Consider the following 25,606-nt stretch of genomic DNA (forward strand, 5'->3'; position numbering starts at 1 on the left):
TACAATCCAGACTGGTCAAGACAATCTTAACTTATAGACTCTTAACTTGGTAAGAGTCCAAGACTTAACTTTCCAGTCCAGGAAATCTATAACCTAAATGGAGGTAGGGCCCACATTTAGTAAGTGATCTCTCCCATCTCAGGAAAATATATACTGAAAAGGTGGGAGTAGTTTCAGGTAATATCCGGCCACATTCTCACAGCCTAACAACGGCTCCTCAACCTAGGAGCATATTTGGCCTCAGAAGGCATTAAAATTTCTTATAAACTGAGACCATTAGTGCATTAGAGAAAAAAATGTTCATCAGCATCAGGATGATGGGATTATTTGAAGATGAACAATGTAAAGGAGGATTCCATTCTCAGGGGAAACAGAAACTCTCTGCTTCTCTTCAATGATGCCTGCCATGTACAGTTTTTGAATGCTGACTATTGAACACTGATTGATTCAATGATTTTACCTGTCCTCTCTGATAAATGAGTGTGAATAAGCCTATCAGATCTGCAAGAGCAGTTTTCCACCTTCCTGAGGAAACCTTGGGCTGGAAAGCTCACAAGGCATATACTAAGCATGATCTCGCCTTTTACTGTCTGTTCTTAAAGGAGAATGATCTGAATGTCTCAGCAGATAGGATGTCTCTGATCAAGAGACCAAGTAATCATGAAATGGTTCTAAAATTGCTTTTTGGGATTGGCCTAGAGAATCTGGTTCTGCTATAATCATCTTCATACAAAACAATTCTCAGCTATTCCCAAAGCCAAAAAGATCACTCCGTAGGGTATGCCCTTTAACTCTCCATTTCTGTTGCAGTATATTTTTTAAAATTGATAAATCATGCAAGTAAAAATTGATATTCCATGATAAGCAGCTTATTTGTCTGCAAAACAATGTAGTGACAAAAAGTGAATGCAGTGAAGGTGGCTAACAAGAGAGCAGCAAGCTGATTAGCTTCAAACACCTCTTTTTGTTGACATAATGGGATAATGCTATAATTCAGTCAGTTCAAAAGCATGATACCTGAGTAGTGGCAGTGTAATCTGACCTTTCAGCTTGGGCTACACAAATGCTTCTTGACCCCTCCTTCCATGCATTTCTATGTCAGTGGATACATGGTAAAAGGAACTAAAGAGAAAAAGACAGTTTCTTAATCAGATGTCATTCCATACAGAAACCAGGCTGGGAAAGACATGTAATTGATAAAATAACTAGATTTTCAGCATGTTATCCACTAGAGAAGTGGATGTTAAAAACACAGTGAGCTGATGAACTTATCATGGTTTGCTGGTTAGTATCCCGATTAAGTGGCTGTTAAAACTCATATCACTAAACTTGGGAAACAAACAAAGAAGAAAACAACTGCTTCATGTGCAGCAGCTAAATAAGGTTCCTGAGATAAGTGAGAATGCAATCACAGAATCACAAACATTTCTTGAATGTGATTCACAAAAAAGAAGTCATGAGATGTAGAAAAGCAGATATGATTTCACCGGATTGTGCTAAATGCACAGGCTGCAACATGCCTTTTTATAGTGCTGTAAAATAATTCAGTGTATTTTAAGAGCTTTATTAATAAAACACCATCATGAATTCAAGTAGAAAATACTAAAACACTCAAGGGTATAGTGTATGGTTTTTAGAAACCGTATATTTTAAATACTGTGTGTAAATTGAGCTGAACAGAGAGGTTATTTGATTACCGTGACTGTGGCATAGTAAAATATTTTGTTTAATGTCTACATTTAAATGTGATTTTAATTTTATGCCTATTTTAAGTGCATATAAAATACTTTGTTGCAATTATCTTATTGTTCAGTTCCTTTTTGTATTGTCTGCTTGTTTTGTAGCCTTGTGTGTTGGTAGATGCAAACATTCATTTAGATTAAGTCTGGATAGGCTAGATTGGCTGTATGAGGCTAGAAATAACATACGTATTTGCTAAACCAATCAGAAAGAAACTGATCAATAATGATACATTGATCAATTTTCATTCTGCTGCAACAACATCAGTTTGGATGATTTTATCTACATCAACCATTTAGTATAACAAAAAAAAAAACAAACGTGAAAGGCCTTCATTACAGAATCAATTTATTCCTACACTGAGACTAATTTTTTCACAAAATGTCCTGCTTTTCTAAAGCAAATTTCAAGATCAGCATTCCAGGTTGATTCATACAAAGTTAAAGTTTTAACAGCATTAAAATCAAGCTTCATAAAGGTCTCTCTTAAAATACATTTTTAATCTGCTTTTAAGAGAAGGAGTGGAATTGAATTCTCTCTTTTCAAACAGAGGATGTAAAGAACTCACATAGAAAACTACTCTACTCTTCAATTCAGAATGTTGAACATTACTACTATCTTTCATCCCTTTGTCATCTATTTTCCCAGGCTGCTTTAATCAGACATTATTCTATCTAGACCACTAAGCAAATATGCAAAGGAAATATGCAATATTTGATTCTCCATGTCAGAGTAGAGTTGTCTGCCTTTTCTCTTTAACTGAGAGGACATGTAAATTTAAAAAGATTATATATGCTATCATTACTGTATCAGTATTATGTTTTACTTTATTATGCTGTTTCAGAGGTACAAAGCTGAGCAGACAGGAATATTTCTGGAGAATGACTTTTCAATCCCCATGTTTGAACAACAACTTAGTTCAATTTTCTTAAAAATCTGAGAAGGCTCAGAAGAGATCAGATTCTGGCAACTGAAATGCTGAAATAATGAAAATGGCAACTAGCCTAAAAATTAATTAATTACATATAATTAATAGTCAAGGGACTTAACTGGAATTAAGAGGAATATGGTCACAAATCTTCCCTAGTTTTTACAAGACTGTATGTTGTTTGGTACGAGATGATATTTAAGATGCTCTACATTGCCTAAAAAAAATTGATTTTTTGCCTTTGTATTCAAAATAACATCGATCTGTGATAAGTATCTCTCACTGCCTTTCTGAAGTGCTTCCCAGAAAAGAGAGCACAAGCTACTTTAGAGCCAAACATGTTTTTGCAAAGAAGGCAGAACAAAAATCTAGCAAACTATGCAGTATATGTAAAATGCTTTACCGCCATAGTGCAGTTTTATGTCCTGATCCCAGCCCTTTTGTGGATTTATTTTTGCAGAAATAAGCATGTTAGGCTGTTGTGATTCTCCAAGTTAATATTCTTCATTTATTCCCCAATTCTGGAATTTTTAATGTGCTGGCTGACTTTGCTGCAGTCTGTCTGAGTGCATCAACCCAGCCATATGGAGAACACTGCAGAACTGAAGCCTAACATGGCATGGCAGAACACAGAAGAAAGTCAAAATTCTGGCATCAGAACAGTTGCTCTTCATGTGTATGGCCTAGGATTTAGCTATACGTGCTGCTGGAATAGATTTTTCCATCCATCTCTGCTCTCCCAAAACTAACTGAGCTTGGTTTTTGAGGTAACTGTACTTGTTTGATTTCTTTGGCAGAGTATGCAGAACACAATGAACTACTGAGCTAAAAATGTAGATTGCAGTTGCAAACCATAGACATTGCTATTACAGATTCATTTTGCTATTCTCCTTTTCCTTCTTGAAAATTGCATGAAACTCTGTTCTGTCATAGATTTTGCAGAAATAAGTGTTTTAATTGATGCTGACTTTTGCTAATGTCCCCAAATTCTCCTCTCTGTTTTTATTTTAGTCTGTACTTATTCCTGTGACAAAACAAACAAACAAACAATTATGCCTTCCTGTTTGTAGTTAGGATATTTGTTCTTTTACAGTGTACAATTTCCCTAAATGGTTTCAGTGTTTTGTGCCCTCTGTCAGGTGGTGAATGAGATGTTTCATGGACCCTTTAGACAAAACATCTGTTTCACAGTTGATTTTTATACTAGAGGTAGGGTTCAAGTGGTTCTCTCAATCCTGTTGTGTATGACCGTAACATTAAAATAAATGATAGATTTTTTACTCTCAGCAAAGCAACTTTATTGCCAATACTTGTAATGGAAACAATAGTCAAACACATTTTTCCCATTGTTCTTTACCCATCTTCTTCCTCCTTGAACATGGGAGATTAGCTAAACACTGCCTTCTACTTTTTTTCTTTCTGAGATGAGCAAATAAAAGTCCCTGTTGTTGTCACTACATCAGATCCTCCCATGATGAATCAATACTTCTCTGTGAGCCTGTCACAGGAGGACAGCAGCAATCTGAATTTAGATTGTAGAGCTCTCAGGAGAGAGATGTTTCAAAATAAACCAAAACAACACAGAACTGCATACAACTGCTTCCCTTGACAGCTGGTGTTTAAAAATATTATCAATCCTCTTTATGATGTAAGATCATAAAAATAAGGAATTAAGAAATACCTTTTAATGGCAGAAGATAATTCTGTTCGCAGATCAGTGGTGCTTCTAGAAAACTACAGTCCATATAGGCAAAGTTTATATTTTCCCCAAAGTGTCAAGTTGAAATCAAGATCAGCTCCAAAAATCACCTGGAATTTACATCTGAATTTAAATCCCTGTTCAACTGCAAATAATGAGTTACTATGAGCAGGTGATATAAAAGAATAGCATATCAGTATTTTCCCCAGGTAACAAAAGCAGTTTCTGACTACTGTTGCTACTGTAGCCAAGACAGCCTTCAGTACTCACAAATGTTCTCAGAAGTACCCAGCACTTTTGTGGGCTCTTGGTGCCAAGCAGCAGGAGAAAATTTGCCAAGAACAAATTAGAGAAACAAAAAATGCCTAGAAACGGTGTTCAACCAGCAGATTTACTGACAGTCAGAGCAGCCTATCCCATCCCAAAAATCTCTATGTTCTCCTGTGACAGAGTAAATCTTCACAAATCATGAAACACTCCGGAAAAAAGAAAATGAATTTAATCTGCTCCTTGCTGCAGCTGATTCTTCAGCTCACATCAACAGATATGAGACATGGGAATTTCATTAACAATGCGTTGTTCAGTGCTCTTTACCACACTATGAAGTGTCACACGTAACTCAAGTTCACAAAAACTCAGATTTTTAAACATATTTCAGGGCTGCATTTCTTACTGTAAAATCTCATTGAGATTCCCTGCATGTCACATGGACAGCGTGCACACAATGTAAAAAAGAATACGTAAATCTATAAGAATTTCATAAGACCTAAGAAAGAACATAATGCTTCTGTGGTTGCAGAAATTTTAAAGGCATTTCATATACAAATGTTTTCTATGTTAGTTAAAAAATAACAACAACAACAACACACAACTCACAAAGCTATGAAGACCAGTGCTCATATTTGCTGGCAAGTCAATCTTTCTTTCAGACATCAAGAGATGACCTCTTAAGACCCAAAGATTTATCAAGTCAGCAGTTTATTCCCTTAGGCCACCATCTTCAGCCTCTTCCTCTTCCAGTCACGTCTACTGAAGGACTTTGCAAACCCCCATGAGGAAATGGACTAATCTACTTCTTTCTAAAGGACAGGAATGATGCTTATACTGACTGTGCTCTATGGAATGAGAAAGCTAATAAAGGGAAGGAGACTACATCTATTTGAGAAAGATTCAGTGTGATGTTTGTATTATAAGAGACAGAGTTAGAGTGCTGTAGCTGTCAATCAGAAAAAGAGCTTTTGTTGCTCAGCATCAGCAACCAATAATGAGAAATTTTCAAGGAAATCCATCTGCCATTTTATTTTATAAGCCTAAAATATCTCTGGATTGATAGAGAAATTAAATGACTGTTTGAATGAAAAATAAACTTCAATATTTCTTCTCTCATATGTCATGATTTAAAGTGAAAAAAATGAAATAGAACACACACACACTCTTTTTTTCAGAAAGTTACTCTTATTCATTTGTACTATATAATTGCCCATACATTTCTTATTGCTATTTGCTCAGAAAATTCTGCATTGTTACTTGTACATATTGCACTGGGAAAAGGAAATGGTAATATACAATCATTGCAGCACCTTCATCAATATATATACTGTGCAAGATATTTTCTTACCAAATAACCAGGTTAGGGCAATGAAAGGAAACAGGAAACAATCTCTTTTAGCCAGTCATTAATTTCTAATGAATAAATCCAAACAACTTTTTTACCTTTAAATATGTACAAAAGTCTGTATTCTTCTCATGTTGGTCTGTTTGGTGATGTCCCTGAACTTCACACGTGTCTCTCTCAGCTGACTTCTTGAATGTCCCCATCTGCCTATTTTTAAAATATAAACAAAAATTAACTTCATTCCCTTTTCTTCATATCCCGCCACTGTGAGATTTTTCTTTTTAGTCATGGCAGACAGCATCTAATTTTCAGGTTCAGAAGTGCCCCATTATCTTCTCTGCTGGCTGTTACAGTGCTGAAAAAGTGTTACCATGGGGAAGGATAGAAATCAACCTGTGAAGCTCTGATAAGCAATTCTTTATGTTTATTTTTGAAAATTTTGTGTAACCTGTCAGTTTAGGAATCTGACACGTGAAAATACATAAATCAAACCAACTGAAAGAAAAAAATAATAATTTTTGTCTCAACCAGTTTAGAGTAATAAAGAATATGTCCTAAAATAAATAATAGTAATAAATCTGCCTAACTCTCTGTTTCTAAGTTAAGAAAGAAGATACGATCATGTAAGGTATTTTAGGTCAAGAAATTCTAGGATTAGGTTTCATACATCATGGTGGGATAAAGTAGCAACAGTGCGGTGGGAGTATCCACCTTTTCTTCCAGTCCCGTGATCCACTACCCTTTATAATTAAAAACTGACAGCACAGATGCTTGGCAAACTGCATGGCAGACACCAACCACTCTTGAAACGTACCATAAATCCAGGTAGGACATATTTTGAAAGCTCCATGGCGTGCCTTCAGTCTGTAGCCACATCATGGACTATGTAGTGGCCTTTCACACTCCCACAGCAATGCAAAAGTACCAATGATATCAATGTTTGAGGGCTTTCACTAGCAGCGACATCACCTTAAAAATAGCAGACTGAACTCATCTGCTTTCTCTAGCAGCCTTGGTGTGAAACACTCGAGTGCCTGCTTCTCTGAAATTTCAGAGAACCCAGGAGAATGCATTCATGGCTTTCCACAACTGCTATTTTTCAATTAAAGGCAAGCAGATTAAATTAGAAAGGTCAAATAAAGACTTATCAGACAACTAAGAGGAGCACTGAAGCTTAATGCAAAGAAGAGGAAAAAAAAAGATATGCTAGCAATACGAAGAGCATTCAATTTGAAAAAAATTACCAGGCTCAGTCCCCATTTTTCCACTAAAGTACTAGATACAGCAGAAGATGCTTAGAAATGCACAAAATGCATATTAAAATCATAATCAATTATTTGTAACTGTTCTCTTTTAAATAATTTGCTGGGTATGTAGAAATTCTGGAAATCTATCAGTGTGCTTTGGTCACACAAGTTAAAATTGAGGATCTATTCACAAGCACATCAAATGGAATTACTTGATAGGAAAATGAAATTTATTTGCAATGTTGCTGTGCATCCTGAGGGTTTTTCCAAGCAAATTACCATAGAAGATGTCCATTAAGTCATAAATCCTGGTTTTATTTGCTGTCTCAGACACCAGTAACAAAATGTATATTTTAGTTTAACCATCTGACGAAAACATCTGTTACCTGTTGTTATATTTTGGACCTTGAAATCTGCCTCCTTTTCAATAGATCCCCACTACGTGTTTTACAGTCTGCAAGTGGTATAAAAGTACATAGCAGATGTTACTTACTATTGGACTGCATGACTTCCATTGTCCAAGGCTGCAAATCTTTTTTTAATTCATCAGTGAACATAAGGATGCTTCCATAATCCAGTCTTTAACACAACTAAACCATCTACAGAGACAGTCATGGCCTGCAAATGCCTAGCAAAAATCCTCTTTTCTGTGTTTTGTTCCATGAGAATAGCAGTCAATAAAAGAGCTGTCTCTGCAATTCTTCCCCTAAATAACTCTCTCAAGCCTATTTCTATATATCCACTACTGACTATAAGAAATTTGATGGATTAACACTTTGAATGCATTTTTTCTGCAGCTCCTATGTAATCACTGTTTTTTTTCTGGTTTGCTGTGATGTATATTTGCAGTGGAACACAGAAGCTATCATTATCATTGATAAAATTCTGTCACCATATGCCAATTTTGCAAAGAAAACTAATGTATATTCAGTTAATGAAATGCCTGGGATTCATTAAAAAATCCAGGAGAACATTTCAGGACTTACATTGACACAACAGGGTTAAATAAATACTCTCATTGTCACTTTCTTAGCCTTTTTTGAAAAGGGCTGGTAACTACCATCTGAGAAGTAAGAAACAACAGCCTACTAAACCGCATTCTAGCTGCAACTTCTCTCCATGGTCTGATGTACTTAAAATAAATTTTTTTCAGACTCATTTCTACTTGATATCTCTCTCTCTTATTTACTAAAATGAAATACTGCTTTTATGGTGACAAGGAAACATCTGAGAACAACATAAACCATCTGCAGCATCTCATTCATATGAGAATGTAAAAATTACTCAGGAAGCCAGATCCTAAGTCATGTCAGGGAGTAGGGGAAGATCAGTTCTCACCAGTCAGTGTCCTCTGAGGCATTCCTCCATGGCCCCAAAGTCCCATCAAGGTCCCATTCTCTCAACCAACAAATTCCCATCAAGGTCCCATTCTCTCAACCAACATCATCACACTCACTAAGAAAAGAAACTTTAAACCCAACTAAGTACCATGCTGGACCACAGAGAGCTTTGCCACGGACTTCAGTACAATAATATGTTTTTCAGCAGGCTGAAGAAAATAATACATGAAACATGGCTACCGTATTGTTTATTTCTTGTGCATTCTTTCCTAAGCTCTTAATTTAAGGACTGAGTCTGGAAGTAATTTTGCTCAGTACAAACATACAAGCATTAAATATTTATAAAGAAAGAGATGACAAAAAGAAAGATGACAAAAGATGAAAAAAAGCATGACAATCAGCCCCAATGTTAGCAATTCCTTTCAACATCTTTATTCTTTGTAAACTCTTCATATAATTTGGAGTGAAAATTAGTTATGACTCTTTTAATGTGAAAACATAGGTGTTGAAATCCTCCTAAGTCACTGATGAGTTGTCAGCATCTCATAAGTTAAATTTTTGCCATTGGTATCTTAACAACTATCTACACTGCTTTTCAGCTAGAACTGGTCAAGAAAGTATGACTAACATGTCTATTGCTAAGTTAAAATAATCTAGCATGAGTCTGAATTTTCAGATAGTGCCCTCAGTTTTGAGGCTGCTATTGTACTTCCTTCATCCATCTGAACTATCTTCTGTAGGTGACTATTCCATTCCTGCTCTGTTTCAGTGTAAAATTAAATAAACAGGTTAGCCTTTCATCTTAGGCTGGAGATGAAAGGCACTGAAAAAATGCAGAATACTGGCAATCTGGAAATGTTGCTGTCAGCTAAATGCTTAATGCATTTAAAGCGTCTCTGAGGCCAAATGGAAGAGTCCTTGAACGGCTAGACCTTAGTGCCATTTGTACATGGTTAGACTGCTATCTAAGTCAGGATTAACAATATATTTCCTGGATTTTTATACTGTTTTTTTTTTTTTTTACTTTAGGCTTCTGAAAATTAATTTTACTTGTGTAAATGTAGCTTCTCTCTTCAAATGCCAGTTATTGCTCACTTCTGGTTTGCTTCTGCATCTTCCAGAAACTTCTGTTTTCTTCTTGTAGATTCCTCCTTTTCATTGCTTTCAGGGCTTGACTTATATTAAGGAGTTCTCTCTTCTACAGTCTTACTTACCAGTGAAAATATAACCTCTGACATAGTTACACAGGTTGCTTTAAAAGTATTGCCTCCTATTTATTTCCATGGAAATTACAACAGATACAAAGAGCACAATAACACTATTTCACAGAGCAAATTCTCAGCTACAAAACACCACCATTAGCTAGCATTTTCACCAGCAATGAACAAGATGAACAAGAGGCTGCATGTCTCACTCCTAAAAATCTGCACCAGTGGAAGGGACCCATTGTTCCACAGCTGCTGTGCCAGGAGAATGTTCCCACACATTCCATCTTTCCTCAACCTAAACAGATGGAAGTCAGGAGGCACCAAGTCAGAACTATACAGAGGATGTGGTAAGACAGTCCAGCCAAGACTGGCAATGTGCTCCACAGTATTCCAAGTGATATGGGGCCTGGTGTTATCATGTTGCAAGTGAGAGGTTGTCTTCTTCTCTGACCTGACTGTGGAAGTTTGAGCCTTCATCTTAGTCAGTGTCATGATGCAGCAGTCAGAATTAATGGTTTCTTTGGGTTCCAGGAAATCCATAAGGATCATCCCTTTCCTATCCCAAAAGACCATGCACATCACTTTACCCACTGAGGGCTGCATCTTGAACTTTTTCTACAATGGAGAATTCATGCTGCCTTTCCATGGACTGCTGTTTTGATTCTGGCTAGTAGTTTTGACACCATGTCATGGCACCAGTAATGATGCAAGAAACTGTCACCTTCAGCATCATACTGGTTTAATAGATCCTGACAAATTTGTTCTTTCTGTTCCTGTGTGAGCCCACCTGGCACAAACTGTGTGATATTCCAACATTGTCACCATTGTTTCTAACACACTGAAGCTGATATTTAGCTCCATAGACAGTTCCTGGTCATAACCCACTGATTCACATGGATGAGCTAATCTTCATTTTGTGGTGTGACAGCTGTGCATGCTCATACGTAGCTTGTCTTTCAGGTTGCTATCATCTCTGCTGAAACACAATTTAATCGCACACTTTTGCTTCATAAGGACTTCCACATCAGACACCATTTTGTCAGACTGCGCCTTTGCTGCCAACTGTTGCAAGTCAACAACATTTAACAGAATATTGGTTGAAAGGTTCATCCTCTACTGCCATACTTCCTTTGATATTGTGGACCAATAATAAAATAGGATGCACTACTTTCAGTGCAGCCTGTGTATATTTAGCAACTTGACATGAGGAAGCTCTTTTTTTTGAGGGTTTTTTTTTTCCCCATATTCAATACCACATGAGAAATGTAGTTTTCAGCTTGGGAACCTTCTTCATTGCATCTCATTAAAAATGACAGGTTCCAGAATGCTTAAAAATTTGTGTGTTTTGGAAAGACAATTCCAGTTCTGTTTTTAGCCACTGTAAGTCTTTATTAATAAACAGCAATTCAGAGGTTTGAGTTACTGGGTGGAAACCAGTAATTCTCAGTTATTGCATTCATATTAGGCATGCACCAGTCTCCCAAAATTTTGCTGTCTTTTAACTGCAGTTTTTTAGAAAAATGGCCCAACACACCATGATAAAGAAAATTTAATTTCTTTCTATTCTGTACAACATTTCCATTTACTTTTGTGATGGGTTTGCTTGTGCTTTTTTTTTTTTTTTTTTTTCATTATACTTGTAGTTACTCTGGAATTCTGCATCCTGGAGAGTTTGCATTCTATTTTGCAGGTCTTCCCTTAGTATTCTCCAGGAAAGCTGAACTAGATGATCTCTAAGGTCCGTTCCAACCCGAGATATTCTTGATTCTCTTTTCAAGTGCACCGTTTCCACCTTCTTTTTTTAAGTCATATTTTTGACTAGGGATTCATGAGAAATATTGTATGTATGGAGAAAACTACTAAATATTTGGTAAATAATATATGGAGGTTCAGTCAGAAAGTAGACATAGCCTTCTAACTAGTCAGTTATCTTTTATTAGCTGGTGGATGATCTCCATCAGACTCTCCATGGTTGAGGGCAAGCGCTTAAGACAAACTTTAAGTTTCTGTGGAACACAGAAGAGCAGAAGTAGCACTTGTGTAATTAGAAACACCCAAGAGAAGGCTTAGGAAGCAATTTCCTCCTATTATTTGTTGTCTTTTAAGTGAGATGAATGCTTGTCTCTGGAAGAGTGGACTGACTTAAGCGATTACACTAATGTGATGCACATTCAGGATGTTAGCAAGAATATGTTTAAAGAGCTAGGGATAAAGGGCTAAATCACATTTTGAGCAGACACTATCTTACACAAAGAACAAAAATACTACATTTAAAAATACCAAACCAAACTTCTAAGTGATTTAAGACCTTAAATGCCATTGTCTTTCTATAGGATTTCAATTACTTGTGGCTACATATTTGCAAGCATTCAAATCCCCAGCCCCCACTGAAATCAAGAGATCATTTCAAGCTTTGAAAAATAATTGATTCAAAACATGTTAAGTAGGTACTTAGCACTAATTCCAGACTCTTTAATTTTTAATGCATGTGTGTGTGTGTTTTCTGCACAAATAACGAAGGAAATGATGAGCTTTCTTCCTAAGAAGAAAAGTATTACTCTCATATCAGTACATGTTAATTTCAGCATCCCTACCATAGGATCTTAGTCCTCTGACTCAAAGTATTTTTTTAATGAAAGTTTTTCTTGAAATTATAAAGAGAAGGAATATTCCTTCCACATCCAAACTGACATTTTTATTTAGATGTCTGATTGATTTTTTTCCTCTGAAAACTTTTGCAATTTGATAGAAACAAAAATGCAAGGTCTTCAGGCATTCCTTAATATTCGAATTAGTTAACTGGCAAAACATTAAACCTTTCTTCAGGGTTCCAAAATGTCAATATAGATATCCTACTCCAAAAGCAGCACTGCTGAACTGGAAGACAACCGACATTCTGGTCAGAGACAGTTTTCCTTGGGGGCCTTTACATTGCTTTAACGCTAATCTGTGACAAAAAGGCCTTGTCAGATTCTTATTGCATTTAAGAAGGTTTTGGTGAGATTTGTATTGATTTAGAATAAAGCAACTGACAACACTGCAATAAATTTTTACTACTTAGTACTGATCAATATGGATTTTCTCAACCTTTCTCAAGAAAATTGCTTTCTGTTGCTTCAGATATAGCCAAGCTACTGCTAAGTTAATTATATTTCATGCAACAGGTCACACACTTTATATAGTTCTAATCTCTGACATGAAACCATTTTTAAAAGTCTTGAAAAACTTTGTGCCTACATCTAGAAAACTTAAACCTCACTGCCCTACCAGGAGTACATCAGTAGTAGTCCGTGTCATTAACTGCACCTTGATCGCCAGGTAAAATTCTGTTGTATCAGAAGCTGAGAGTATTTACCACTACAATGCTAACACAGAATTTTCTTCAGGATTTTCCATAATCTTGTTATCAGCTGTAAGAAATTTCACTTGCACTTTAGTTAATCCTCAGCTAAGGATACAGCATCTGAGCTTATGTTGCACTTTAATTCTTGCTGGAATGCACATAACTGTGTTGTAGAAGAGAGTACATCTGTGGTGTCTGGCAAACAATAATGTTGAGATCTCTGCCTGAATTGATACCTGAATTGATACCTGAACAAGTGCTGGTGAAGCACAGGCTGTCTCTACATGCATAAGTAGTGCGGAACTAGAAGCAGGAACTAGATATAAGTAGTGAGGAACTAGATACCAGGTCCTCAAAACATTGGATGCCACTCACACACAAAGTTTTGTGGACCTGGTATCTATAGTATCTATGCTTCAAGAGGTTTATGTTGGTCTGATTCTGAGGACTTGACACCTATTCAGGGATAGAACCGACATGTTGGCATCTTTTGTGTTAGTCCTTTAGAAGGCTATTCGTACTCACCAAGGTATCAATGCAAACCAAAGCACAACAATTTGGTTACAGTCTCTCCCCGAGAATTTTTGTTGTTGCTGTGAGATGCTTTTAACTGTGGTTGTTATGTGTAATTGAGAGATTAAGCAGGATAAGAAACATTTGGAAAAGTGTCTTTAGAAATTGGTTTTATCAAATCTCTATAATACCATAATTCTGTATCAAGTAAAATGACACACCATCCCAAAGATATGTGTAAGCCTATATTTCTTTATGTAAGTTGTTAAATAATTCTCAAAGACTCTAATCATAATGAAAAGAAAATATATTAACAGTCTGCCATTTTACCCACAGGCAAATCATAATGATAGCCTCTCTAATTAAACCAAGACTTCATTAAAGTGTTTCTCATTATCATTTGCAATATTTTATGATAATTATCTGCCTTTTATATAATGAATTAAATTAATGTTTTTAATAACACCTTTAACCTTAGCGTAGGTAATTCTGAATGACAAACAATGTAATGAGTACACTTAAATGCATACTTTAATTGCCCATCACATTAATTATTTTATAATGAAATAATTTAGGTAACTCATTCTCATTAGATTTTCTTTTTGCATTGCAATTAAACACTCGATATGCTTCATAAGCAATGTTAACACAGGCTGAAATTAGTTCAGCTGCATTAGGATGTTGATAAAACATCAATATTGAAGGATTTTGCAAGTGACATTAAATTTTTTTATTCCTAGTACACTGTTCTGATTGAATTAGATTATGCTATGGAAGTAAAACAAACGATTGTAGATGTGAATTCCTATCAGCAAAGTACTGTCACAGCCACAGGCTAAAAATGATGCTGAAAATCAAAACAGAATGAGCCTTCTAAGGCTTAGATCTATACCAGCTACGTTGCAGACATCTGGTACCATCACTTTGATTCACCTACAGCTGAATCATTTGAATTTGAAACCTCAAAATCTCCTGCGGAAAGCTGAGGTTTGGCCAGTCAGATATGATTTTAGGATTAAGGCTCAGAGGTCAGAAACCTACTACGTCTGACAACAGGGCTTTCACTCAGGCTCACTGAAGTAATTTCCCCACCACATCCTTCTCCAGGCACAGCTGCGTGTCATAAGCAATACAGTATTGAGCCTAACACAGTATTAATCAGAGTAAAGTTCCTTTATTTCGCCTAATCAGAAATCTACCAGGTAGCACACACACAAATGAATAAGAATGCATTTTTTATAATCACTTCTACATCTCCAGTGTACAAAATAAGAATGCATTTTTTATAATCACTTCTACATCTCCAGTGTACAAAGAACAGTTTAAGAATAATAGTTTCAGAACACAAGTTAAAGAGAGATTAAGACATCTTTTTCTTTTTGACAGATCATACAATAGCTGCCACACTGGCAGAACTAGAATAAGGCTTACAGGATGGCAGCTGTAGGATAAGTCAGGGAAGGCTGGGGAGATAAATAGTGCAAGGATGCCAAGTTTCCTTGGAATCTGCACACTTAATAATAATAATAGAATCTACTTAATACAGGTCAATTTCAATATTTATTTATTGATCCCAGTTGAGTTGTCTTGCCAAGCAAAACCAATATGAAAGTAATAAACACATTTTTAGTATTTAATTCTGCATATTCATCACTTAAACTGTCATACAGTTAAACTGATTTTTTTACAAATTGATTTAGGCAAATGTAAGGCATTCTACTCTGTTATTTCGGGAGTGAAAAACGCAATACATTTTCATGGGTATTTCATCAATAATAAATTTAAAAGAAGATGGACATCTCAGAAGTCATTCTCATCAAAGCAAGCATGTTACTTTCCATTGAAAAGCTTTCCCCTTTTTTGCCAACCATTTTTTTCTTACCAAGCAACTATTCTGCCAATACAGAAGCAATGTAGATTAAGTTTGCCTTGACTTTTCCTCTTCAATATCAGTAGGTGACAAATGGCTTCTGCTTGACAGCATTCTTAATGTTACTGCTGCAGCAGTTGTCACCAAGCCATTTGCTATTTTCTTGCCACTTTTAAATCCCAAAACATTTGCTATATAAATTCTTCAAAATTAATTTGTGACTCACACAATATCTAGTTTAAAATAATAAAAAATTCCAAAGGAGTTGTTTGCAACTTTCTATGTGAATATTATTCATGTGATCAAAGTACTATACTTACAAGAAGTACAATTGCATCTCAATTACCGTACAATTCATCACAGAGCCTTTCCAGAAATCTTTCCTCTCAGTCAGATATTTAACTGATTCTGGTATCTAAATATGTCTAGGTATATGCTACAATATCTGGATAGACTTGACCATAACATCCACCAATCTCCGTTTGACACAAAACTGTCAGTTTTACGGAGAAACATGCCCGTATTTACAAGAAAGAACACAGATACTTGTTCTGAAGTGATGCTCACCTACATGAAGGGCAAAAAGATGGATCCAGGGAACTACAGGCCTGTCAGTTTGACCTGTGCCAGGGAATGTCATGGAGCAGATTATCCTGAGCGCCATCAGCTGGCAAGATCAAGCCCAGCCAGCACAGGTTTATGAAAGGCAGGTCCTGCCTGACTAACCTGATCTCCTTCTGTGACCAGGTGACTCTCTCAATGGGAAAGGCTGAGGATTTTGCTTGCTTGGACTTTAGCAAGGCTAAATTTGATTCTGTTTCCTAAAGTTTTCCCCTGGAAAAACTGGCTGTTCACAGCATGGATGGATGAACTGTTCACTGGGTAAAAATCTGTCTGGATGGCTGAGCTGGATATCAGCAATAGTTCATTCATGAAAATGGTGGTAAGGCACTGGAACAGGCTGCCCAGGGTCTGGCTGGATTCGCTATCCCTGGAAGTATTTAAGAGACGTGTGCATGTGATTCTTAGGGATATGGTTAAACAATGAACATGTAGTGTTACATAGATGGTTGATATTGTTGAACTTTAAGGTCTTTTCCAACCTAAAGGATTCTGCGATTTCATACAAACAAGAGAGACTTTAAAATATCTTTTTTTCCCCCTTTTTTTTTTCTTTCCTTGAAATTAGAATGATACATTCCTTCAGCAAATGGGAAGGACTGTTTCACTGTGTATGTAGAAGACGTAATAGGGTCTGATTTTAGAACAGCCAACTAGGGCTGCATATACCTTATACTTCAGAGGTGTCCCTCGTGGATGTCCCACCTTCTGAGAGAGAAAGAAGCAAAACAAGTTAGAATATGCTTACAAGCAGTGAAGCAAGATTTCTGATTGCACTCAGAGACAACCCCACACAGATGCTGGACTTCGAAATGACCTGGAGAGTATCTGTACAATTTATCAGTGTTCAAAGAATAGGATTTATCGACCTTCAAGCATCTTTGTGGAGATAGTTATATCTGAGCTGAGGAACTGTCTTTTTTTTAAAGCCAGTAGAGAAAAAAAGACACTTTCAAGACACAGTCTTCTTTAAGTTATTCCGTCTAGGATGTAAGCAGAAATGAGTAGTGGTGCTATCTTCTCTGCTATAGTGAAAAAACTAGTTGGAGACTGGCCAGCTGCAGTTGTCTAATTGTTAGATGGACAAATCTAGCTGACATGATGTCTCATCCCACTTAGTGGGTTGTGGGAGGGGTGAGTCTTCTTTATTTGCTCTGAGTGTGAGATTTCCCTGGTCTGCAGGGTCACACGGTGATAGCGTCACTGTAACTCAGCCACTGTAATGACCAAGGGAATGTAACAAGATTAAACCATCAAACAATTTCTTCAATATACTGTCCTCAATATTATACAAGAGGTATGAGAAATCACAAGTCAGGCAAATCTGGTAACAGTAAAAACCATGAAAAACAGCACTGAAACCACGCAAAACAGAAAGCCAGGCAAATTCGGTAATAGTGAAAGTCACACATAATGACAAGGCTTGGTGTATCTAACTAGTACTAACTGTCCTAAGATAAAGGGGGGGGAGGGAGAGAGGGAGAGAGAGAGAGAGAGAGACAGAGAGAGGGAGAGGGAGAGGGAGAGTGAGAGGGAGAGGGAGAGGGAGAGGGAGAGGGAGAGGGAGGGGGGGGGGGGGGGGGGGAGAGAGAGAGACAGAGAGAGAGGGAGAGGGAGAGAGAGGGGGGGAGAGAGAGACAGAGAGAGAGAGAGAGGGAGACAGAGAGAGAGAGAGAGGGAGACGGAGAGAGAGAGAGAGGGAGAGGGAGAGAGAGAGGGAGAGGGAGAGAGAGGGAGAGAGAGAGAGAGGGAGAGGGAGAGAGAGAGAGAGGAAGAGGGAGAGAGGGAGAGAGGGAGAGGGAGAGAAAGGGAGAGGGAGAGAGAGAGGGAGAGAGGGGGAGAGAGAGAGAGAGAGAAAGAGAGAGAGAGGCAGATAGTTACAGAAATTCACCACCTGGGTATCCAGCAGTGGAGTCTTCAGTTCTTTGGTCTAAGGATGGAAGACAGACTTGAAGCCTCTCTGAATGGGTGCTTTTACAGAACCAGCAGCTCTGGATTCTTAAGGGGTTGTGCCACTTTCATGAATGTGCTACTTAGGTCCAAGAACTTTCCCAAAGTGGGTAGGGGGCTTTCTTGAGGGTCTCAGATGGTCAACCAGGCAGAGCTCCACAGAGTGCCTGACCTTCCTTCATTTGACCTTGTCCCTACACATGCTCTGTTGGAGACTGAGGGTTATGTAAACTAATTTCCGTAAAGACTGCTGAAGCTTCTGTTTTAAATTAACATTTTCAACATTGAAATTAAGCAAACAGGATAAGACACGTTAGGAGCCTTCACAGACATTCAGTATGCTATTATCTAATGGGAATACTCATAACTCCATTTAAAATACAGTATTACTCCCCACAAACAAAGTCCCTGGAGGTGTTCAAGAAACATTTAGATGTTGTACAGAGGGACATGGTTCAGTGGGAAATACTGGTGATAAGATTGGGCTGGATGATCTTAGAGGTCTTTTCCAACCTTACTCATTCTATGATTCTATGATTTCCTGAACACTCAGCATTGCAATTTCATATTAAAATCAGTGAAAAAATCCAGTGACTTAAGTAAGAGACAATGAGAGCAACATCAAATTTTTGAAGCATGACCTAAAACATAGATGTCTGATGCTGCCTCTGCCTTCACCGATATATAAATCTAACAGTTGAATGTGCACACACACTTTGCATAAAACTTAACAAAATACAGAACAGAAAGCTAAAACCGCTTGTTATAACTTTGCATATATATACATAGCTACCTTCTATTTATTTCCCAAATTTCTCACAACGTTAAAAAGTAATCTTGAAAAAGACTGCTTTCTATTAGATTGAAAACTATTATTACATAGACAGTAAAACCTTTATCCTGGGATTAGTTTTTTACTGCTTATGTTCAGTTCACAGAGGTTGTCAAACGCTGTGCCATAGATACTTATTCCACAAATTGAATAAAGTAAAAAAATATGTTATCTACTCTTTTCACAGTGGCTTTAATGCAAGATTGTTGGATATTACCCTGAAAATAATGTATTCATATGCACTACTCATAAGTGCAAACTATCTTATGCTATTTCAGCTTAATCATTAAATACATCTTTATCAAATCTGTGAATCAATTTGTCTAAATCTTGATACTTATACTGTAAGTATCAGCAATTGTCCACCACTGGAGACAGAAAATTGGGCCTACCAGACCTTTGATACAATTCAGAGTGATAGTTAATCTGTTCTTAGGCACAGACACTTCACATGACCATTCACCTTGCATTCTGAGGGACAGTAAGAACAGACTATTCAAAGAAAAAAGCCTTTCATAAGCCACAGTTACAAAAAGAGCTGACTAAAACTTGAGTACCTTTTGTTCTGTGTCCTACCAGCCATTCTTATCCACTTTGAAAAATCCAGGAAATTCCAAGAAAGATTATTTATGAAAAAAATTTCTAGACAGAGGAAACTGTAGCAAAAGCCATTTGAATCCAATTGATGATACAGCTCCATTGAAATGACAAGACCAGGGTGCCGAAAGGGTAGTGACAGTATAAGACCCTGCTGAATTGGATCTGAGAACGTCAACAGTTTACGGGCTGATTTGGCCTGGTTCCGTGACTAATTGGGTGGGGGGACATATGGACCCACACCCTGGGAAAGGGGGAGGGGTGAAAAGGGGAAAGAGTAGGGAGATGGGAGATGGGCCTAAAAACAAAACAATGGCAACGATCTGAGGAAGAAAGCTAATTTACTAAATATAATATCAGAATGCAAGATAACATAATATAATACAATATAATTGGAATTGAAGCTAATAAATCAAATAAAATGAGAGAGAGTGTCCAAAAACCAAAGGCCTTACTCTAATGCTGAAGGTGAGACAACTAGGGAGCACAGACACTGCTGGGATGAGCAGAAAGGGGAAAAAAGGGACATCTCATGACCTGTGAACAGTTTTTATCTTTCCCTCTGAACGGAAATGCAAAGTCCTCCAGGGTACGTAGCTCTTCTTTTCTTCTGAGACAAGTTTACCCGGAACTACCCATGATCCATGGAACTGGAGCATTAACTCTTTAACTCCCAGTGCACTGCATGATGTTATGATGTGGAATACCAATAACAAAAATCATTAAACCATGACAGAGAATTCATGTATTTTTCACAAGTCAATTTTATGTTCGGTATCAATATCCCAGCACTCTATAAGAAGATCTTATTACTATAGATCATAGTCACTTACAGAATGGGACACATACAGAATGCCTCATTTACCTCTGAGGCACAAATATGATATTTTTTGTTGTTATATTTGTAATAGGCTGTTGACAAACATGATGACTCAAAAAAACATCTTGCATAAAACAACTTTTATCTATTACCTGAATTTCTTACCTGAAATTCTTGGAAAAATATGGTCTCCTATAAGAACTAAGGTACTGCATCTGTGCTCCATCAAAAGAGGTCACCAGGAGAAATGAGGCATTCTATTTTGAAAACAAGTTCCATCTTGTAGATGATGAAAATTATAGAAAAACATATATCAAGACTAAAATCTCCTATGAGAACATTTATCCTTTTGAAAATATATTCTTCAATTACTAGCTTCTCTATTGTTAACATTTTTTAATGATGCATTTTGTTAATATTCATGAACACTGCACAAGAACAGAACCCATTTCTTCTTCATGGAACAAAACATGTAGTTTAATGGTTTTGTTCTAGGGTTGAAAGAGTGTAAACAGAAAGTTGTTCCAAATATGAGAAGTACCGTATATAGTATATACAGTATGTAACTGTGCTTTTCAAACCAAACAAGAAGCATACAAAGAAGTAGCCAGACACACTGTAAATGTAACAACTGTATCTTTTTAGGACTTTTAATAAAATTATTTGGTTTTCTATGCCTTGTACTTCCACTGAAATTCTCTCAAAACATATGTAAACATTAACACATGAAAATATTGCTCTTCTCTCTTTTAATCCATCAAATATTTGCTGCAGTTAGATTTTTATCTGAAATTTTACACTGCAATATCTTTCTAAAATTCCTTGGTTGCATCACTGACCTAGTGATGGAAATGCTCACCTTTTCAATAAGAAAGTCATATTTTATTAATATTTAGACTGTTCTACTGAATTACAGTAGCCAGCAATTTGATACGTTAATTTTTAAAATTCACAGCTAAGTTTAATGTACTTTTCATATAGTTTTGTCAGTTCTATAACACACAAAATCTGATTTCATTGATTTGTGTCTTTTTTGATATGACCACTGGGGATGATACCGACTGACCTGATCTTTTCCTATTTTAGTATTTTCCCGATTTACTATTTTAAGCAAATACTAAATTAAATCCCTGTTTTCTGGGATGACACTGGACTTTCAGGAGAATTGTTCTACATTCTTAACAATACAGAACTTGGGCTCTTTTTAAGGCATAACTGATGTGGTCAGATATCATGAAGAAGTGCAAAATTCATTTACAACATATAAAATTAGTCTCTAATAATCTTTCATTTACTTTATATTATCTAACATACTTGTTCCTTTTAATTCAGAAATTAAATAAAATGATATTGCATATGCTTGCATGCATACACTGTTACGTCTTCCTGTGTGCTTGTTTTAATACTACATGTGCAGTAAGCTCTGCTCTTTTTACAGGCAATTGATCACCTCTAATCTATTTGACATCTACTAGAGAAGCCTAAGGAAGATAAGTAGCTTGGCAGATATAGTCACACTGACATTGTGGTACAAAGGGCAAAAGCGATACAGTAGTGAAGAGAGAAAGAATACTTTGACACAGAAACTATTCAAAGAAGAAAATACTTATTTGTGAAAATTACATACAACTAGAAAGTAAAACGAGAAGACACATCACTAATTTGTCATGTAATAGCAATCCTTATCTATACAACAAGCTTATTTTATGCCATTCTGTGGATCTCGACTTCTGGAATGCCAGTAGTAAAATTCTTATTTAACACAGTTTGAAACAGGATTTTAGGAACATCCCACAAGCAAGCCATAAACTGTAATTCTTCTGTTACACAGAAATCTGCTCCATCTCACTTCTTTTTTCTCAGTCTACGATATCAAGGAACAGGAACCATGTTTGCTTTTTTTGCATATTCAAGTTTTCCCACGGAAGTAGTAAAACTTCACTATAAAAGGCGGTTGTGTGAAACAGTAACAAAACTTTTGTGGGGAAGTATCCACAGTTAAAGATCTCAATGGTCTGTTTGCTTTTCTCCCTTTCTGAAAGTCATAATATCCACCATCATACTTATCAAGTTTAGGAAGAGAAATATGTATATAACCTCGCTCAGTAACTTCCTGGGTAATTTGCACAGTTCATCCAGATATAATGTTCTGTTACATCAGTCTAGGAGCAAGATTAATTACACTCATGAACTACATAAGGATGAAAAGATTTAATCTAATTAACAATTTCCTTTAATACTAAATCTCCTTTCTAGTGGAGATTTTATCAATCGTTATTTTTAACTACCTAGAACAGATTCATTTGTTTTACTTTAGTATCAACATTTTCTTTTCAACTCTGTATGTTTCAAGCCTAAAGTTAAAAGCACAGAGGAAATGCTTCCCTATTTTTAAAGCACTGGAATGCCATTTGAGAAGTCTCAGTATACACAGAGCCCCAGTTTCCTACCATAAGTTTTACTGTAATGTATGCAAAGCTAGCATTAGTTATAAATGTCTCATGCTCAAATTGCTTTGACACATGAAGACACACACAAACCTTTATCATATGTCATTACTTTAAAAAACATCAATTAATCCTCACTTCCTAATACTCCTGAATTTTGATAGTCTTTTCACTCTTGCAGCATGACCTTTTGTAAAATGGTAACATTTCAAAACATTTTGACACTGCTTACAGGGCTTCTTTGGAAGGTCCACACTCTAATGTCCAAGACTCATCCTCTGAACTACTGCTCTGACCTCAACTTTCTTGTACCACCTTGGTCAAATTTAGAAACATTCTTAGAAGTCATATTTAAAAACCATCCGCATGCAAATAGGATCTATGAAAAATCTATTGAAAGTCTAAAATCTTTCTATGTTTAAAATTCCATATGAGAATAACACAGGAGCTTTCTTTCCTACATTTCTTCTCTATGAGAAATATGATATTCATAGGAAAAAAAATGTTTTAAACCAAATACTTAAATAAACAAAATATTCAAATGCAAAAGGATCTTCATCAGTTTTAAATCTATTGCATTTAAGTACTGGGGGCTACTGTTGTAAGATAGTCATATTTGATTGTCACTTTTTATTATACCTATTGGCTACATATTTTCTTTGTCTGCCTTCCTGAACATGCCCCTGTGCCCAAGTCCATCAAATACACAAACTGAGGAAACTGTAAGATCTTCTAACAACATTTTTTGCTGTCACAGCAGACAAGGCCAAAAGCCTCCTGGGCTGCATGAAGAAGATTGTGTTCAGCAGTTCAAGTAAGGTGATTCTTCTCCTTTGCTCAGCACTGCTGAGAGCATGTCAGGAGAGCTAGGCCCACTGCTGGGCTTCATAGGACAAGAGAAATACAGACTCACTGGAGAGTCCAGTGAAGGGCCACAAACCTGAATAAGTGAATGGAGCATCTGTTATACAGGCTGGGAGAATTGAGACTGCTCAGCCTTGAGTAGAGAAAGCCCAGGAAGATCTCATCCATGTCTACAGATACTTGATGGAGAAGTAAAGAAGGAGATCAATTCTTGTCAGTGGTGCCAGTGACAAGGCAGAGGGCAATATGCACAAACTGAAACACAGGAAATCCCATTTAAACATAAGAAAACACTTTTCTGTTGTAAGGGTGGTTGAACACTGAAACAGGTTGCCCAGGAAGGTTGTGGGGTCTCCACCTCTGGAGGTATTCAAAACTCAACTGGACACTACCCTGAGGAACCTGCTCTAGCTGACATTGCTTGAGAAGGGGATTGAACAAGATGATCTCGAGTGGTGCCTTCCAACCTCACTGATTCCCTAATTCTTTAATTACTGTAAAATTAGGGGGAAAAAAAAACAACCTTATCTTATTCATTTTACAGTAGATAGCAGGTGAAGTCACAGCTAGAGGGACTTTTAAATGTCTCTGATGCACTAATATATATGCTTGAAAATATTGTATTTTGATCTCAAAATTGCTCACCGCTGCAATAGTTACTGCAAGCTAATTTCATTCTGCTTTTAAAGTGGGATTCTCTAGCATATCCATATGTTCAAGTTGGTTTCAAGTCAAAATAAATTCTGCTTCAACTTTAAGAACAAAGCATGCTCTTCGGTGCTACTGCCTCAGAGTTCACTATACTGAACACTTACTACTGAGATGTCTGTGTTCAGTCTGAGAAATGAAGGAAAGAATATTAGCACATTGCCACTTCATTCACAGCTGTTAATTTATCGAAATGGCCATGTAAGGCATGAATGGTCATATAAGGAGGTTTTATTAGATGCTATGAATTTCCAAAATTCCTCTCTGCATCTGATATTATTCTATTTTATATTGACAATTGGAAAAAGTTTGTCTAGTAGGAGAAGCAGATGCACTTCTGCTAGTTTTATACTTTCAAAATTCTACAGGCATACTACATTTTACAGAAAGCAAACAGTTTTATTAATAACAGTAATCTTCTATTACTAGTTCAAGCGATCCAATTTAATGCACTTGTTATTTCTGACAGTGAGTCTTTGAGCAGCAACCTTAACCACTGAAAATGACTATCCTTGCCATGTATATGAAAGATTTGTCATTAGCAGCGTCCTTCCAGAAAAGAAAAAAATAAAAGAAAGAAAGTGAAAAAGCCCACCTTTCATTCCCAATAACTAACTTAAATATAGCAATTAACATGTTATCTGGCAGACCCGCAATCATCAGCAGCATCTTTTCCAAATAGGTAAACTCATCATTATGCATTTTAAGCTTCAAGATTAATGTATTCCAGAAACACACTGAAGAATAAAGGTACTTCATGGCTGTCTGATTTTAGGCATCTTCCCATCAACCTAAAGTGTAATCCCCTGGAGTGATTATGTGTGAATAATTTAGAAAAGTGCACGATGCCTGAGGTTTATAGACATAATGTAATCCAATATTTGTTCAGTGGCATGTCCATGGCACTCCAGATAGACTGTAATGATCTTGCTGAGGGCACAGTAGATAGTTCACATGTATATGGACCAATTTTTCATCTTAGAGCTTTATCTTTTCTTCATAAGAATAGGACTATCAAACTTAATTTCAGGAATGCATGAAAAAATAATAACCAAAATGTAAGCCTAACTCTAGCCCTAATAAAAAGCTATTAAATGTAAAAGAATAACTGGAAAAAAAAAAAAGAAAAAAAGAAAAAAGCCAAACAACAGATTAATTGCAATTTTCAACATCTGTGGTAGTTAGAAGTTGAAATGCTATTGAATCCTAGCAAAAGGGTTCAAGTTCTCAAGTTTCCTTTGAAAGTTATGTGATCTCTTATCTT

General features: G+C 36.5%; 1 long non-coding RNA gene across 1 annotated transcript in view; it reads right to left on the minus strand.

The window, feature by feature from the left end:
- Nucleotides 1-25,606, minus strand: part of LOC110401674 — a 51,287-nt gene that overhangs the window by 15,684 nt on the left and 9,997 nt on the right. The window contains exon 2 of the long non-coding RNA XR_002440531.1: nucleotides 6,081-6,189. This is a non-coding gene — a long non-coding RNA (uncharacterized LOC110401674). The remainder of the gene's footprint in view (nucleotides 1-6,080; nucleotides 6,190-25,606) is intronic.

Source organism: Numida meleagris, chromosome 1 (assembly GCF_002078875.1).
Source record: "Numida meleagris isolate 19003 breed g44 Domestic line chromosome 1, NumMel1.0, whole genome shotgun sequence".
Classification (NCBI taxonomy): domain Eukaryota; kingdom Metazoa; phylum Chordata; class Aves; order Galliformes; family Numididae; genus Numida; species Numida meleagris.